Below are 9,692 nucleotides of genomic sequence, written 5' to 3' on the forward strand. Positions count from 1 at the left end.
ATCATTTTGCCTTCATTTTAAGGCCTAACTAATTCAGTTTTTTATCAAAAAATTTCACTTTAAAAGTAAAATGTTTTTTTAATAAAAAATAACTCCGATCCATTCAACATCTTTTGTGAGCTTAAAAATACTCAAATTGTTCCTTTTTATGATAAAGAAAATACAATCTCACAACTCATCGTTTTGAGAAGAATTTATCCAAGATGAAATGCATTCAACTGTTGTAGTGAAATTTAATTATGTCACATTCATTATTATTCCCTTCTTTTATTTTTACTCGATCAATATTGACTTGACAATACTATTAAAAAATATTTATTAAGAATTTATTTTATTAAATTAAACTTATTAATTGCGCCTTGAAAAGTTATGTTCATCTACCATTAATAATTTATATTATTATTTAGTGATAAGTATAATAAATCCCAAAATATAATATCCTCAATCTACTAATGGCCTTACAAAATTCTACTACAGTTTACTAAATTAAATCTTCTTTTTAAGTGGACGTTTGGCCATGAAAATTATAAGTTTTGAAGTTGGAGTTGAAGTCGTAATTGAAATTGAAGTTGGAGTTGTGTTTGTCCATAAATATAATTGGGATTATTTTTGAATTTTTGTGAGAGAAAAAAGATGAAAAAAAGTGAAAATAACTTTTTCTTATTTTTCACTTTTCTAAATACAAGTCCACGTTGTGTTTGAAATTCTCATGGTCAAACATCAATTTATAGTTGGATTTGACATAAAGCAAAAAAAAAAAAATTGAAAAATTGAAAAAAAATTCATGGCTAAACGGACCCTAAAATCATATTTTGGTGAAGTTGGTCATAACTGTCATTTTAGATGTTAACTTAACTATTTAATAGATATTTAAAAACACAGCGCATACGTTTTTTGTACACTATATGTTGAAATGTTTAGTTGGAACGCCAATTTTATCCTGTATTTAGATAGAGGTGACAAAATTAGTCTAAATTTCTTTGACCACCCAAATATAAATGGGGTTAAATTGAAGTGATTTTGATGATGGGTTTATTCGATATTAACAACCCAAATGAACCCATAATGATACCCAACATTAACCTATGGAAATGCCATTCTTACCCCCACAAAGTTCCATTCTAGATAAAATATTTGCATATAAATCATTATTAAAAAAAAATTCTTCATTATTAAGAATTGTTACTTTCTTAAAAACAATTTACCGAATTTCACCATTATTGATTATTGTACTTTATACGTTTTAATTTATGTGCATCATTTTTTGTATTTCAAATTGTGTTAATTTTAATCAATATTTTAAATTGTTTTTTCTAATTACATTAACATAAAAATATTGCAACTCATCATAATTTTGTTTAGTATATAAATTTCAATTCTAAACTAAAGTTAATCTAATATAAACTAATAGACATCGAAAAGGTAATTAAACATTAACAAAGCAAGATTCTGTAGAATGCTTTGTTGAACACTCTCTTTTATTAAGCAACTTTTGCTCTGGTTAGCTACCAGACCAGATGATCTTGAAATATACTGAAAACATTTGTATAGTAAACTGGTAAAAGTCCCATCTCCTCTATGGAAAAGCAACAAGTCATCCGCAAAAGCTCAATTGGACAATATCCAGTGTTTGCAATAAATTTTTAATTCATGAAAAATAAACTTAACCATGAATAAAATTTGAAGAAACAAAATTTTTTATTTTGATAAACAGTGTGGGTACTATTAAATTGAAGAAGAATGCATCTAGCTCATATGAAGGATTCTTATGGAGAAGAAAAATATCTGGATGTTGTAGAGAGTATTATTTGTTGAAAGAGAAAATGAGAATTCTTAACCCTTTCATTGATGAATAGGCAGTTATACACAAAAATCTATGCACAAAATATCTTGTGAATCACAGCTGATCACAACTATCAGAACTGACTCTGTTGAGTCAGCAACCAACTCCAACTAATCTATCAGCTAATCATTAGGACTCAACTAACTATAGGCTAATTAACTAACTATTACATGTAATTAATTACAAATAATTTGACTTCTCGATACACCTCCTCAAGTTAGAGGTGAGGATCTCACTGCCAACTTGTTCAATAGAGAAGTATGTTTGATTCCAGTGAGAGACTTTGTAAGGTTGTCAACTAGTTGCTTTGAAGTCTCTGTGTAGTGATAGGTGTACAACCCCTCCTGAAGTTTCTTCCTCACAAAGTAGCAATCCACTTCAATGTGTTTGGTACGTTTATGAAACACAGGGTTTTGATCATATGTATAGCAGATTGATATATCACAGTACACTACAATGGGAGAAGGATCGTGAACTGTCAATTCATCAAGTAATCTGTGCAACCAGACAAGCTCACCTACAATCTTTCTCAATGGTCTGTATTCAGCTTTGGCAGAGGATAATGAGATAGTTTCCTGCTTCTTAAACTTCCAAGTAATAGGGCTATTCCCTAGCAAGACCAAATAGCCACTAACTGATCTTCTTGAATCTGGGCATGATGCCCAATCAGAGTCACAATATGCTTTGACACTGCAGTATGGATTATCTGACATATAGACTCCAAGGGTAGGGTCCCTTTTCAAGTATCTAAGTAGATGAAATGTTGCTTGCAAGTGAGGTGTTCTAGGGTCCTACATTGTAATACCTCGAGAATCCCAACCGATAGTAGAACCATGCTTCAAGATCATGAGAAATAAATTATAGTGATTTAGTAATTTTATGATCAAGTTAGATGTATATTAAGGCCTCAAATACGTTCTAGATATTAGACGAATCAAAACAACCCTCATCGATTGAATTCTTGAGAAAGATATTATTATAGTTAACTTTAAATTAGCATATAATTTGTTATACTATGAATTTTTTATCTCATGACCCACCAACAGATAGCTAATTGAATTATATTTCCAGTGATACTAATTTCACAAAAATTCGATATCAGAGTAAAAAGTTATGATCGTTTTACTGAGAGCTATTCGAGCTGCCCAAAAGCGACGGGCAAGCTGACGGACCGTCAAGTCAGCAATGGACCGTCGCTTTGGCCGTCGCAACTGAGGTAGTAAGGCCATTTTATGGGCCAAAACCGATGGTTGGAGTGACGGTCAGTCACCAGAGTGACGGTACATCACTCAGACCATCAATTTTATTCGAAACAGCGCTGAAACAACGTTTTAGAGGGCTTTTTGGGTCCTTTTCCACCCTTTTTAACCCCTAACTACATCGAATCAAAGAACATAACTCCTCATTCATCCATAACATCAAAATTAGGGTTTTCTCTCAAAGATAATCCCCAAAAATAAGATCCAAACCCTTCTTCAAGAAACTAAGAGATTCAAGTTTTTCAAGTCCAAGAACTTCAAGAAACTCACCATCAAGGTATGTCATGTGTTGATTCATGGGTATCTTTAACCCATGAAGCTAAAGAATCTCTTTTCAAAATCCAAGATTTATATATTTATCAATGTTTATGATTTGATTGAATTGAAGATTGGTGTTCATGTTGTTGTTTGGTTTTGTTCTATGTTATAAACTATTAATTACAAGAATTGATTCTAATATGTGATGATTTACGCGATATTCATGATAAACCCTTCAATTTACAAGTTGATTGATGTATTCATGATTATTAGATGTGTTGATGATTGTATAACCAAAGAATGCTCTCCATATGTTTGATTAAATGTCTATGTGAAGGGAAAAGTGCCATACTAGTATGATAATGTGAAATCCCCATCCATATACAAGTTCATGCATATCAAGTGTTTGATGAAATGTCTTAGTTAATGGATTATGGATATATGTGTAGCCATTGTGGTGATTTAGAATTCATGCCATAAATTACTTTTATGCAATTCCATTTATGTACAAAACTATGATAACCATGTGCTTCATGAAATCCCCAAATTATTATTATATTATGAATTGTTGATATTGGTCATGTGTTCAAGAAGTGTCATGTCCTGTCAGTTTCATGCTATCGAGTCCTGAGGGTACTTGTACCCAATAATTTAGCTGTGTGCCTAGAGCCAATGTCATGTTTTTAAGATACTCCCAGTCAAGACATGTTCAGTAGGATTCAGTCAGTCTCATGACTCAGAAAAACTCAGTAATCTCAGTAATCTCAGTCAGTTATCAGATCTCAGTGATACTCCATTAGTCAATGGAATTCAGTAAGCTCAGTCCAATCAATTCAGTATAATTAAGTCAGTGTCCAATCAAATGAGAGTAGGATTCAGTACCGAGTGAGCCCAAGGATGGGAACTTACCTGCGAGTAGAGGGTGTGATTCTTAGAAATAATCCTTGTGCTCCAGAACTACGTAACTAGCGTAGGTTGAAACATCTAACCTGTTAGATGAGGGTTGATGAGGTGTCTTAACCTGATAGATGAGGGTCCTATCATTCTCTTTAGAGTACCTGTTAGATGAGGGATCACTCATAGCTTGTTCTTACCAGTGGCGCGGTATTGACATCCTTCTAATTGGGGTTACATATTGGACCCTAACTCAGCTATAATGCTTTATTTGGGGTGTGTCGGTTAGATAACTATTTCCCATAATTTCAGTTACAGAATCAGGATTGTCAGATACAGTTATTTAGTCTCAGTAATAAAACTCAGATAGTTCTTCAGATTTTAGGACTGTCAGATACAGTCAACTCAGAATAGTATGAAACTTAACTATTTTCACCAAAACTTAGACTATCAGATACAGTCGCTCAGTATCTCATGTTATCAGTACTCAGACTCAGTAATCATGTTATCAAGGAATCAGTTAATAGTATATTAATTATACGAAATCCATGTTATCAGTATTCAGTTTTAGGACTGTTAGATAAAGTCAATCAGACCAGTTCTTCATAATCAGAATTGTCATAAATAGTCTTTCCTTTATCAATAATATAACATTAGTCTCTCATGTTCAGTAGACTCAGTTATCAGTATCAGTAAACTCAGACGTCAGTAAATCAGTACTCAAAAACCCGTACCAGTGTCAGTATGATCTCAGTTACAGTTACTAGTTCATGCTTGTATTCTCACATTCATGTTATTCAGTCAGTTAGTATTGTTCATGCATATGAACCCCATGCATTCAACCTACCTCACATGCATACCAATACATTTAATCGTACTGATGCATTTGAGCTATGGTGTTTTATACCACAGGTTTAGAAGCACGAGCTCTAGAGCATCAGTAGCATTCCGGTTCCAGCAGTCAGAGTCAGCAGTGAGTCCTCATCCTTCGAGGATTTGATCATTAATTTACTATTTCATTACTTATTTATTTCAGTAGTTGGAGTTAGTTAGGGAAATGTCCCATCAACTCCTTATTCAGATAGTTTAGAGGCTTTCAGACTGCATCATATTTCAGACAGTTTATTTCAGTTTTGGGTATTGTGATACCCTATTACAGATATTGTTTTATATTTAGTATTAGTTCAGTTTGGAACGTTATGGACTTACAGCTTATATTCCGCATATTTACAGTATGTTATTCAGTGCTCGGTTACAGATATCAGTCATGGGTTAGCTTGTGTTTCTTTGGGTTCATGAGCACCGTGTAGCATTCTGGGTACTAGATTTGGGGCGTTATAAACTTGGTATCAGAGCCTAAGATTCAACAGTGTCCTAGAAAGTCTGAAAAGTCGCATCTAGTAGAGTCTTGTACATGGATGTGTTGTGCACCTTACTTATGGACTGTAGGCTATGAGATGTTTTAGGAACTGTTTCCCTTATTTCATATTTTAGATCATGCTATAGAAAGGTTCTCTAAGAAACTTATGTAGGTTCTCATCATGCTTCACTCATGTTAACTCCACCTTACTTTCAAGGTAATAGAAATAGTGAAGCTTAAAGTCCTAGGGGTAGGGCTTTCCCAGACAGTCCCCACAGATAGTTATTGGATTGACCACAGGCTTAAAAGTATCCCATCAGTTTTGTTATGTTCCAAAGTTTTACAGATCTTATTCATGATCATGAGAACTCATTCGCGAACCCAAAATTAGGTATGCCATCAGATCCCTTCTCAGAATCCTATGATAGTATATGACCTAGAGTTAGAAGCATGAACCCAGGAGTTTAGCAGTAGTAGAGTTGGGAAAATGTTATCCAAATTGAGCAGATTATGTATTCATGGGGATAGTCATACGAAGGTAGACCAGTAGGCTTGAACAGTGCAATCAAGAATTTAAGATTATTGATCTAAAATTAAGTATGAAAGTGTGGATGTGAATTAGGAGATGCAATATTAGTAGTATATGAAGAAATAAAAGTAGATGATGTGTTTTGTAAGGCAACCATGTGTCATGCAGCTCATGACTCATATACACATATCATGCTTTACAGTATACTCAGCTTCAATGGCTTATGCTTTACATATCAATGTTTATGATTTGATTGAATTGAAAATTGGTGTTCATGATGTTGTTTGGTTTCGTTCCATGTTATAGACTATTAATTACAAAAATTGACTCTAATATGTGATGATTTACACGATATTCATGATAAACCCTTCAATTTAAAAGTTGATTGATGTATTTATGATTATTAGATGTGTTGATGATTGTATAACCAAAGCATGCTCCCCATATGTTTGATTAAATGCCTATGTGAAGGGAAAAGTGCCATATAAGTATGATAATGTGAAATCCCCATCTATATACAAGTTCATGCGTGTCAAGTGTTTGATGAAATGTCTTAATTAATGGATTATGGATATATGTGTAGCCATTATGGTGCTTTAGAATTCATGCCATGAATTACTTTTATGCAATTCCATTCATGTACAAGACTATGATAACCATGTGCTTCATGAAATCCCCAAATTATTATTATATTATGAATTGTTGATATTGATCATGTGTTCAAGAAGTGTCATGTCCTGTCAGTTTCATGCTATCGAGTCCTGAGGGTACTTGTACCCAATAATTTAGCTGTGTGCCTAGAGCCAATGTCATGTTTTTAAGATACTCTCAGTCAATCTATGTTCAGTAGAATTCAATCAGTCTCATGACTCAGGAAAACTTATTAATCTCGATAATCTCAGTAAGTTAACAGATCTCAGTGATACTCTATCAGTCAACGTAATTCAGTAAACTCAGTTTAGTCAATTTAGTATAATTAAGTCAGTGTCCAATCAGATGGGAGTAGGATTCAGCACCGAGTGAGCCCAAGGATGGGAACTCACCTGCGAGTAGGGGGTGTGATTCTTAGAAATAATCCTTGCGATCTAGAACTACGTAGCCAACGTAGGTTGATATATCTAACCTGTTAGATGAGGGTGGTTGATAAGGTGGCTTAACCTATTAGATGAGGGTCCCACCATTCTCTCTAGAGTACCTGTTAGATGAGGGATCACTTATAGTTTGTCTTTACCAGTGGCGCGTTATTGATACCCTTCTAATTGGGGTTATAGATTGGACCCCAACTCAGCTATAATGCTTTATTTGGGGCATGTCGGTTAGATGACTACTTCCTACAATTTTAGTTACAGAATCAGGACTATCAGATATAATTATTCAGTCTCAGTAATAGTACTAAAATAGTCTTTAGATTTTAGGACTGTCAGATACAGTCAACTCAGAATATTATGAAACTCAGCTAGTTCTATTAGAACCTAGACTGTCAGATATAGTCGCTCAATAGCAATTATTTTAGTTATACAATTATCAATATCTCATGTTATCAGTACTCAGACTCAGTAATTATGTTATTACGAACTCAGTTAATAGTATATTAATTATACAAAACCCATGTTATCAGTATTCAATTTCAGGTCTGTCAGATACAGTCAATCAGACCAGTTCTTTATAATCAGAACTGTCAGAAACAATTTTTCTTTTATCAGTAATATAACATCAGTCTCTCAGTGTTCAGTAGACTGAGTTACCAGTATCAGTAAACTCAAATGTCAATAAATCAGTACTTAGAACCCCGTACCAGTATCAGTATGGTCTCAGTTATAGTTACTTGTTTATGCATGTATTCTCACGTTCATGTTATTCAGTAAGTTAGTATTGTTCATGCATATGAACCCCATGCATTCAGCCAACCTCACATGCATACCAGTACATTCAATCGTACTGACGCGTTTGCGCTATGGTGTTTATACCATAGATGTAGAAGCACGAGCTCTATAGCATCAGTAGCATTCCAATTCCAGCAGTCAGAGTCAGCAATGAGTCCTCATCCTTCGAGGACGTGATTATTACTTTTCTATTTCATTACTTAGTAATTTTAGTAGTTGGAGTTAGTTGGGGACATGTTCTATCAACTCCTTATTCAGACAATTTAGAGGATTTCAGACTACAATATGTTTCAGATAGTTTATTTTAGTTTTGGGTATTATGATACCACATTACAGACATTTTTTTATATTCAGTATTAGTTCAGTTTTGAACCTTATGGCCTTACAGCTTACATTCCACATATTTACAGTATGTTATTCAGTGATCAGTTATAAATATCAGTCATGGGTTAGTTTGTAGTCCTTCAGGTTCATGAGCCCCGTGTAGCATTTCGGGTACCAGATTCGGAGCATTACATGCATGAAATGGCTCAATTATTGTACACTAAAGACTATGTCCAACCTTGTATTAGTTAAGAAATTTGATTTTACAATCATCTTTCTATAGTACATGGGATCAAATAAGGGTATACCTTATTTAGCACTCAACTTTACAGCAGGATCAAGAGGAGAAGAAAAACTGCTATAGGTGAGACAATCATATTCCTTTAAAAGGTCCAAAATAAACTTTCTTTGTGAGATGATTACCCCTCCTTCAGTCTGAAGCACTTTCATCCCCAAGAAAAAATACAACTTTCCAAGATCCTTGATCTTGAAAGTGTTATAGAGAAATTCTTTTAGGTTGTTGATTTCTTCAAGATCTGTACCAGTGATCACCACATCATCAACTTATAAAGGTAAGAACACTATCAATGAACCAGTTTTCTTATAGAAAAATGAATAATCATGATGTGAATGTTTATAGCCTCTAAATAATAAAGCCTTTGTGAACTTAGCATACCACTGCTTGCTAGCTTGCTTCAAATTATAAAGAGATTTGTTCAACTTGCATACCAAGATTCTATCAGATATTTCTAAACCTTGAGGTACTTGCATGTATATTTATTCATGGAGATCTCCATAAAGAAAGACATTGTTAACATCAAGTTGGTGCATGGGCTAGCCTTTCTTAACAACGCAGGCGATAAGAGTTCTAACAGTAGTCATCTTAATTGGTAAATAAGTTTCAGTATAGTTTACACCAGCTTGTTGAGTATAGCCTTTTACCACTAATATGTCCTTGAATCTCTCAATGCTTCCATCTGCTTTATGTTTAATCTTGTAAACCCATTTACATCTAATAGCTTGCTTTTCAGTGAAAGAGACACAAGGTCCTAATTATGGTTGGCATGAAGAGCTTAAAACTCTAGTGTCATGGCTTTTTGTCAAGCATGATTGAGTGCAACCTCTTCATATGAATTTGGTTCAATATCATTGCAACTACTTTCAAGGAAAAACTGACTGGTGGATGTAATAGATTCATGAGATATGTGATTATGTTTAGTGAACAAGGCAGTCAAAGACAATGGATTTATGGAGTGAACTGTTCTAGGTTTTAGGGTGGGGGGGATAGATGAAGTCCTATAGATGTATAGGGACTTTACTAATTCTGAGGAACTTTTTTTTT

Source organism: Capsicum annuum, chromosome 11, assembly GCF_002878395.1.
Source record: "Capsicum annuum cultivar UCD-10X-F1 chromosome 11, UCD10Xv1.1, whole genome shotgun sequence".
Classification (NCBI taxonomy): domain Eukaryota; kingdom Viridiplantae; phylum Streptophyta; class Magnoliopsida; order Solanales; family Solanaceae; genus Capsicum; species Capsicum annuum.